Below are 10,406 nucleotides of genomic sequence, written 5' to 3' on the forward strand. Positions count from 1 at the left end.
CCCCACATGACAGATCAGTGACCCACAGTGCAGCACAAACACCCCTCATGACAGATCAGTGACCCTCAGTGCAGCACAAACACCCCTCATGCCAGATCAGTGACCCACAGTGCAGCACAAACACCCCTCATGACAGATCAGTGACCCACAATGCAGCTCAAACACCCCACATGACAGATGAGTGAAACACAAACACCCCACATGACAGATCAGTGACCCACAGTGCAGCACAAACACCCCTCATGACAGATCAGTGACCCTCAGTGCAGCAGAAACACCCCTCATGACAGATCAGTGACCCACAGTGCAGCACAAACACCCCACATGACAGATCAGTGACCCACAGTGCAGCACAAACACCCCACATGACAGATCAGTGACCCACAGTGCAGCACAAACACCCCACATGACAGATCAGTGACCCGCAGTGCAGCACAAACACCACTCATGACAGATCAGTGACCCACAGTGAAACACAAACACCCCTCATGACAGATCAGTGACCCACACTGCAGCACAAACACCCCTCATGACAGATCAGTGACCCACAGTGCAGCACAAACACCCCTCATGACAGATCAGTGACCCTCAGTGCAGCACAAACACCCCTCATGACAGATCAGTGAAACACATAAAATACTTTCAATTACTCAGCATTTCCAATTACTAGCATTGACTATTGCTAAGGCCAAAACTGTTCTACCACGACACTAGATAAGAACACATATATACATGTATTGATATATACATACATTATACATATACATATATATATATATATATATATATATATATATATATATATATATATATATATATATATATATATATATGTGTGTGTGTGTGTGCAGATGTTGTGGTAAAGTAATTCAAGGGAGGTTTGAGAATAAAAATAGCATTATTCCCTCACATGGTGCATCTTGACCACTAGAGGTCTCCTGAAACATGGTCAGACAGGATAATGAATGTTCAAGTCATTGTTTATGGAGTAATGGGTGGTTTTGTTGTCTAATTAAATCCACCTGTATTATCAAATCATGCAAACTAAACTATTTACATTATGAAAAGTGGAGTTCATTATCTTAAGCCAAGTCTTCCAACTTGATGCATTCAAAACTTCACCTGAAAATAAGATACAAGATCACTGTGCAAACATCCCACAGCAGCATGCTTTAAATGAACAAGCATGCCCTGTGAATGCCAGTGGTGTCTCCCCTACAGTGCAGCGTGCTTTAAATGAACAAGCATGCCCTGTGAATGCCAGCGGTCTCTCCCCTGCAGTGCAGCGTGCTTTAAATGAACAAGCATGCCCTGTGAATGCCAGCGGTCTCTCCCCTGCAGTGCAGCGTGCTTTAAATGAACAAGCATGCCCTGTGAATGCCAGCGGTCTCTCCCCTGCAGTGCAGCGTGCTTTAAATGAACAAGCATGCCCTGTGAATGCCAGCGGTCTCTCCCCTGCAGTGCAGCGTGTTTTAAATGAACAAGCATGCCCTGTGAATGCCAGCGGTGTCTCCCCTGCAGTGCAGCGTGCTTTAAATGAACAAGCATGCCCTGTGAATGCCAGCGGTCTCTCCCCTGCAGTGCAGCATGCGTACAGCCAGTGGCATCACAGTACAGTAGATCACTCACATTACAAGACAAATCCACAAACAGCAGCCTTCAGAGAGTCCCTCCACTGCGATGACTTTGTTATTTCACATGCAGACACGGTGCTGTCTCCCACACCTGCTCACAACGGCAAAACCAAAACCACATGAAAAGGATACTTCTCTCATCAGGCCCCATATTCAAAGTGTCACTTCATCACCTAAAATATAAAAAAAAAAATTAAGCAATCTATAAATCCTTTCAGCCTAGTTGGACATTATATACAACTTTACCTGTCCCACAAGTGTCACCCAAAAAATACATAGCATGCACCCCAAGTTGAAAGAGGCAGCATTAATCCTTACAATAGTTGCAGGGAAGAACAACTTCTGCGTTAATTAACTGCATTGAAATCAAGACAATCACGGATATAAAGAATCATTAAATACAATCACAAGTGTTACTAACTACCTTAACAAACAGTTACTCCGGGTTCAAATACAGTCAGCACTCTTTATTGCCACTCAATATTATTTTGAAAATATCACCTGCCAAAAGAGACGACATGTGGCACTGTAATACAGAACATACTTTTAAATCCGGTGTGCATTGTAGCAGTGTGTGTGTGTGTGTGTGTGTGTGTATATATAGTAGTGTGTGTGTTTATTGTGTTCAGGTTACCTTGTGTAGCTGCTCCAGACTCTCACTGTGTGTGTGTGTAGCAGTGTGTGTGTTTATTGTGTTCAGGTTACCTTGTGTAGCTGCTCCAGACTCTCACTCTGTGTGTGTGTGTGTGTGTGTAGCAGTGTGTGTGTTTATTGTGTTCAATTTACCTTGTGTAGCTGCTGCAGACTCTCACTGTGTGTGTGTGTGTGTGTGTATAGCAGTGTGTGTGTTTATTGTGTTCAGGTTACCTTGTGTAGCTGCTGCAGACTCTCACTGTGTGTGTGTGTGTGTGTGTGTGTGTGTGTGTTTATTGTGTTCAGGTTACCTTGTGTAGCTGCTACAGCCTCTCACTGTGTGTGTGTTTGTGTGTGTTTGTGTTCAGGTTACCTCGTGTTGCTGCTCCAGACTCTCACTGCGTCGGCAGGGCTGAAGTGTTTGTTTAGAAGAGCAGGCAGGCTGTGCCACACTGACCCGGGGTGAGGCGAGGAGTGAGAGGAGGGATGAGGCGAGGGGTGAGAGGAGGGGTGAGCTGTGCTGTGCTGTGCTGTGCTGTTCAGCCTACCTGCCAGCGCCTTGCCTTTGTAGAGGAGTCCCTGTTGATTGACAGGTATGTTGAGGCTGTCAGAGATCAGACTCCAGACTGTGGAGACCTTCTCATCCTCACAGACCTGTCAAGAGACAAGAACACACAGACACACAGTGAGGGGATGAGCATTAAACACTGAAACTACATCTTCATCCTCACAGGACAGGCGAGAGACAAGAACACACACAGTGAGGGGATGAGCATTAAACACTGAAACTACATCTTCATCAGTACGCAAGCCTCGAGTGAAGCGACATCCCTCATCTGCCACCATGCAAATGCACTTAGTGTCATTTCAAACGGGATTGAGATTATTATGCTCAAGAGCTAAAAGGCAATAACAACGTACGCTTAGAAATAATAAAACAATGTTTTTAAGAAAGCCCTCAGGACACGTGACGACATCCCCTCCTTGACAACGTCCTGTCCTCCTGTAGGAAGTGTCTCTTTACCTCAGCAATACCTGAGCTGGGAAGGTACACATTTTAAAGGGCCTTGATTTCCAGCAATGCAGTTCAACCCACTCTGTGATGTTTTATGTTCTGTTATCAAACAACCGCTGACTTGCCCAATCGTAGAAAGTAGAAGTAGAAAATGTGGTTTGTCTTACCAAACACACACAATGCGAACCGTCAGTCAATATGTAGCGGTATTGTGAAGCGGGATGTGGGGCTGCTCAATGCCTTGCTCACTGGGTGTGCTTCTATTCTTTTAAACAAAGTAAGGAGAGGAGAGGAGAGGGGGAGGAGAGAGACACAGAGTCACAACTACACGCTGCTCTACACCTGCATTTCAGAGTGTGTATGCTGCAGCTGTGATTGTGTGTGCGTCTCTGTGTCACTGTACAGCTGTGTCTGTGTGTGTCTGTATAACATTGCACATCTGCTGCAGCTAGGATTGTGTGTGTAGCCGTGTTTATTGTGTTCAATTTACCTTGTGTAGCTGCTCCAGCCTCTCACTGTGTGTGTGTTTGTGTGTGTCTGTGTGTGTGTGTGTGTTTGTGTTCAGGTTACCTTGTGTTGCTGCTCCAGACTCTCACTGCGTCGGCAGGGCTGAAGTGTTTGTTCAGAAGAGCAGGCAGGCTGTGCCACACTGACCCGGGGTGAGGCGAGGAGTGAGAGGAGGGATGAGGCGAGGGGTGAGAGGAGGGGTGAGCTGTGCTGTGCTGTGCTGTGCTGTGCTGTGCTGTGCTGTTCAGCCTACCTGCCAGCACCTTGCCTTTGTAGAGGAGTCCCTGTTGATTGACAGGTATGTTGAGCCTGTCAGAGACCAGACTCCAGACTGTGGAGACCTTCTCATCCTCACAGACCTGTCAAGAGACAAGAACATACAGACACACACTGAGGGGATGAGCATTAAACACTGAAACTACATCTTCATCCTCACCGGACAGGCGAGAGACAAGAACACACACACACACACACACAGACACAGACACAGACACAGACACAGACACAGACACAGACACAGACACAGACACAGACACAGACACACACACAGACACACAGTATCAGAGCAATCTAGCGAGGGGACGGTCGAGTATTGTCAAGAGCAAAAACACACTTTCATAAAAACTGCTGCTTTTGTATTATTATGGTCTGTATGTGTGGCATGCTATAGAAATGTATTGTGTTTTTTTCTTTTTTTGTGCTCTGTACTGTACAGTGCTTTGTGAAACGCTTGTACAAAAATCGCTATATAAATGCAATAAATAAATAAATAAATAAATAAATACACTGGAAGTGCTTCACATTGTCACAGAACAGTATTATGAATTTTCTCTTGGTCTACAGACATAATATTGTCTGAGAATTATTTCTCAGTCTCACAGATGAAGCGACATTTAATACAAGTGCAGAAAAAAATGTGTCAATTTAAACACAATAGCAACACTGAGGTGAAGAGACAAGCCCAACACATTTCTCTTAGAGGTAGTCGAGCAAAGCAAGAGGCGAGGACGGACACATCTGCTGGAAACGCATGGATTTGAATTTGTTACCAGGTTCAGTATTCCCCTCACGTGTGCAGGAGTGATGGCAGGCGCAAGAACGCTGTGTGTTGTGTGTGGAGAGAGTTCGGGTGCGTTCACGACACGCAGACTCGTGTCATTCTGCGCAGAATCCGCACAGAATCGGAGCAAGTAGCCAAGGAATTTTCAGAATCTGCGCAGACTTAGCAAAGTCTGCCTCTCGTGAACGCACCCCCTGTAGTCTGAAATCGTGGGTCACGTGATTACGAGGCACACACTGACAAACCCCACACATTGTGTGTTTTCAGTTTATATCTTGTTAAAACAGAAAACTATATTAATTAAAACAATAAACTCCACACAAATACATAAACAACACAGTGAATTCTAATCAGAAATTACAGTTTAAGTGACTAATGTAATCAACCACCATGGATCCCAAAATGATAGATACAGATTGGCTAACATTTCAATGCTGCAGGGAACAAGAACAACAATATAAACAGCGACGCCACTCCTTCACAACTCGAACACCCAACAATAAAAAGAAATTAACACACACCCGGTGATATTAAAACCATGAAGAGGCAACAACCTCGTGTGTGCACAATAAGCATTAGCGGGGGCAATCAGATAAATCATCCATAGCAAAAAACAACACAGCAACATTAATTTGCGGTCCATTGTCGGACTGGGTCCGACATTGCAATTATTCCTCACAGGTCCTTTGTCGGACTGGGTCCGACATCATTATAGCAACGCAATAAACGCGTGTTTAGTCGTTTTTTCTCCGGAAAAAGCCGAGACAACCATTCAATTGCCGAGTGCGAGCGACAGGAGCCGAAACAAGTCGAGAAAAAAAAAAAAGGCGTATCTCATGAATATGGTATCAGGTATCAGATAACGGGGCGTTCATAGTAAACAAGCTGGCTGAGTGCGTCAGCGCACTGAGACTATCATGGACATTTGTAGAGCTTTTTTCAGATGTTATAGTAATAAAATAATGACTTGGATCGCATTATTGAGGAGTTTGGTGATAAAACGAGTGATCCAGAGATGATCGATCGGTATGTACGACTATTATTATTACTATTATTATTATTATGATTATTATTATGATTATTATTATTATTATTTATTTCTTACATAGGTAAACGCTATAGCAAACGAAAGGGTGGGGCGGGGCTGGAGATTCCTAGTGAGTGCTTTGTTGATATGCAGGGCCATTTAAACCCGTTTGACTGTGAAAAAAAATTCTTTTAAACAGCGCGTATAAAATGAACTGCGCGTGTGAAAACCTGACGTGCCTGTTGCGCACTTAATAAATGGACTGCAAAGGGTTAAAACAAACACAGAAAACGGAGGCTGGCGCGCTTTCGATTATGACAAACAAAAAGGATGAGATGAAGCCGTACAGCCAAAAAACAAGCCCCTTAAACAGGTATAAATAACAATACGGTTTTGTTTTACCTGAGGAGAATCCTCCTATTGCGATGTGAAACTCCAGGCAAGCATGGGGGCGGACATTCTGTGAAGCGCACATGCTGACGTAGGCTTTGTTATGACCGTGAACGCGCCTGATAGAAGTCTGTGGGGACCCTGGTTTCACTGCTCGTGCTGTGCCCTGTAGCTCAATATGCAGGGGTTATTTTTTTTATATAAAAAAGCCGTTTTGTGGCTTTCCAAAGACGTATCATGCGTCTGGATCGGATGTTCGTAGACAAAATGATAATTGTTTACATTTGGTCAAATACAAGATTGCATGCAGTTTCCGAACATCTCCCCCTGGTGGTTAATTGCGGTGTTTACGGCAGAATAATTCAATGGGTTTCTCCATATCCCGTATATTTTCATATTACCCATAATTCAATTTGTGACACTTAACTGGAAAGGTACATATATTTAAATTAAATATATATTTTTAATAATTAAAATTGTATAAAACATTGAACATATATTATCCACAAACGCCGTTTTGGTAACAATATAATATTTGAACTTATTTTAATATATAAATTAATGAGTAATAACCCTAAATTGAATTTTACGTAGTTATACGAATTATAAATAGCTATTGGAATGATGTAATTAGCATATATCCCAAATATCCTGAATTGTAAAATTACTGATTTGTGAGGAATAAATCAAAAGTTATGTGTGATATATATTTTTTTATTTTAAAGAATTAAATTGTATAAAACATTAACCATGTAATCCTCAATGACCAATATAATATTTTTTTATCATTTTAAGATAGAAATATACTGTAATAAAACCAAACCACAAATAGACTTTGGACTAATTATATGAGTTATAAATAACAATTGAACTCTTTATATATTATATAGCAAGAGCTGTGTGGCTTGAGCTAGTGGATTGTGCTTGGTATGAGTGAAGTGGCTGAGATGAACGTGTGTGAGTAAATAAAGTGCTGAGAAAGAAGGCTGGTTGGAGAGAGAGAGATGGGAGCCCCCCCGGAAAGGAAAGTGGGGGGGTGGAGAGATGGGAGGAACAGAGAGGGACAGAGAGGGACAATGGGGAGGGGCGCGGAGGATGAAGAGAGGCAAAGACGAGCCACGCGCGTCAAAAAGTCCAGCGCGCGCTGGACTTTTTGACACGCGTGGCTCGTCTTTGCCTCTCTTCATCCTCCGCGCCCCTCCCCATTGGACATAGACCACCACCACCCCCCCCCCCCCCCCCCCCCCGACCCGACCACTGACTCTTGACCCATGACCATTCACTTATGAGCCCTTCAACCTTTTAGGATATACATTTTATTTTCTTTTATATATTTTAACCCTTTAGACCCCTGAATAATTAAAGAACCCTTTTGGAGATTCCTTGAAATTTTGGCAAAAAACAGATTTCACTTGACTTATTGAAATAACTGTCTTGGAAATTCTATTGAAAGGAAGAGAGACTGTAGATTCTCAAACAGCAAGCTTTATTAAGATTTGCAAACCTGGAGCCTGTCACAACACTCAGTGCAGAGTCAGTTTGAGAACAAGCCCACATAACACTGCCAAACTTGTGACAGTTGGGCATGTAGCAACTTGAGCAAAACTCTTGCATACAGAGGAGACAGAGACCATATTTTTAGTAGAACAGACAGTCAAAAGGGTGGCTCAGAATTATCTTCATGACTCATAACTTCTACTTTTGCAATTGGTTGCCACATTGTAACGGTTTGAAACTAAAAGCTTCAGCCAACAGCGAATAAAACCAAAAAAAACGAGGGTCCTCAATTAACAAATTTAATGCCACACACACCAGTAAACTACACACAAGTGAATTGCAAATGATTTAAGACAAGCCCACAAATAGTAGAGGGTAAAGCAACAAACAATTTTAAAGTCAGGCAAGGAAATAAAGATATGAAATAGCCAATTACTAATATAGTAAAAAAAACTTATAAATGCATATATATATATATATTATATATATTACAAAAATTATCACACACATAGCACTCATGCAAAACAATGTCTCGAACAAATCAAGTCCAAAAAATAATCCAAGTAATCCAACCAAGCAAAAAAGAAACACATGCAAAAAATGGAAACAACCCCAGAATGTTCTCACCCGACTGTTTGTTTGTTTGTTTGTTGATGCTTATTCTGTAGTTCCAGTGGCAGTCCAACAGCAACAAGTTGTCCAAGAGATGCTCCAAGGTAGGTATAGTTCTTATTTAATATAATTTTCTTGTAAATAAAATCCTGAAAGCCAACTGGAACCCATTCAGAACCTGCACACAAACCACACCACCATACACAAAATGGAGGAACCCAGAACACAAAACCTGCCTCCCTTCCACCCTCTACCTGTTTAAAAAAGAACAAAGGCTCATGGGAGTTCAGCCTTCTTAAAGGGGAATCCTTAATTAAATAGATACAATAATTAAGAAGTTACCTGGCCAGGCATTTTAACTAAAGGGAGTGTTTATTTAAACACTTGTGTGGCTAGGGCAGCAGTGTGGAGTAGTGGTTAGGGCTCTGGACTCTTGACTGTAGGGTCGTGGGTTCAATCCCCGGTTGGGGACACTGTTGCTGTACTCTTGAGCAAGGTACTTTACCTAGATTGCTCCAGTAAAAACCCAACTGTATAATGGGCAATTGCATGTAAAAATAATGTAATTGGATGTAAAAATAATGTGATATCTTGTAACAATTGTAAGTTGCCCTGGATAAGGGTGTCTGCTAAGAAATAAATAATAATAATAAAATATGTGTTCTTAACATTGTTTAGAATACCTTGTTTTGTGAATTTTCTACCACATAACCATAAATGAAAAACTATGACAAATCTTTCACTACACATTTTCTTTGTTTTGAACAGGTCAAATTATTGTTTCAAATAACACAAAATTGAAAGTTTTCTAAAATAAAACCTGTTGTTTTACTGCAACAAATTTAAGCCGATATAAAGAAATGCAAGAAAAAAAACCTGTTTAACACTAAAATTGGACAACATACAACCACTGAAGCTGCAAAATATGTGTCTCTATTTTAAAATGGTTTCACTACAAAAATGACAAACAAACAGATCAAACTTATTTTTATATACAGTTTCAGAGCAGAAAACACACCAGTAAACTACACACAAGTGAATCGCAAATGATTTAAGACAAGCCCACAAATAGTAGAGGGTAAAGCAGCAAACAATTTTAAAGTCAGGCAAGGAAATAAAGATATGAAATAGCCAATTACTAATATAGTAAAAAAAAACTTATAAATGCATATATATATATATATATATATATATATATATATATATATATATATATTACAAAAATTATCACACACATAGCACTCATGCAAAACAATGTCTCGAACAAATCAAGTCTAAAAAACAATCCAAGTAATCCAACCAAGCAAAAAAGAAACAAATGCAAAAAATGGAAACAACCCCAGAATGATCTCACCCGACTGTTTGTTTGTTTGTTTGTTGATGCTTATTCTGTAGTTCCAGTGGCAGTCCAACAGCAACAAGTTGTCCAAGAGATGCTCCAAGGTAGTACAGTTCTTATTTAATATAATTTTCTTGTAAATAAAATCCTGAAAGCCAACTGGAACCCATTCAGAACCTGCACACAAACCACACCGCCATACACAAAATGGAGGAACCCAGAACACAAAACCTGCCTCCCTTCAACCCTCTACCTGTTTAAAAAAGAACAAAGGCTCATGGGAGTTCAGCCTTCTTAAAGGGGAATCCTTAATTAAATAGATACAATAATTAAGAAGTTACCTGGCCAGGCATTTTAACTAAAGGGAGTGTTTATTTAAACACTTGTGTGGCTAGTGCCACAACATGTCAGCGTTCACATTTAGAAGACAGGATGCTTGGTGCTATCTGGGGATACCCCTCTTGCTTACAGCGGCATTATTGTGCACACAGCTATTTGTTGCAAACAAGATACAGGTAGAAAATTACAAACAGTTACAGAGTGGTACAATACAAGTTATTACATTAAAATATGTGTTCTTAACATTGTCTAGAATACATTGTTTTGTGAATATTCTACCACATAACCATAAATGAAAAACTATGACAAATCTTTTCTTTGTTTTGAACAGGTTAGGGTTAGGGTTAGGGTTA

At 41.1% G+C, this 10,406-nt stretch overlaps 1 long non-coding RNA gene across 1 annotated transcript; it reads right to left on the reverse strand.

Moving 5' to 3' along the window:
* Nucleotides 1-1,504: 1,504 nt before the first annotated feature.
* On the reverse strand, nt 1,505-8,984 carry LOC131729836 (uncharacterized). The gene is made up of 4 exons (XR_009323749.1): nt 8,391-8,984; nt 3,853-4,148; nt 2,641-2,921; nt 1,505-1,807 (listed from the first exon to the last, which is right to left on the reverse strand). It is a non-coding gene; the product is annotated as an uncharacterized LOC131729836 (long non-coding RNA).
* Between the last annotated feature and the right edge of the window lie 1,422 nt (nt 8,985-10,406).

This window comes from Acipenser ruthenus, unplaced genomic scaffold (assembly GCF_902713425.1).
Source record: "Acipenser ruthenus unplaced genomic scaffold, fAciRut3.2 maternal haplotype, whole genome shotgun sequence".
NCBI lineage: Eukaryota > Metazoa > Chordata > Actinopteri > Acipenseriformes > Acipenseridae > Acipenser > Acipenser ruthenus.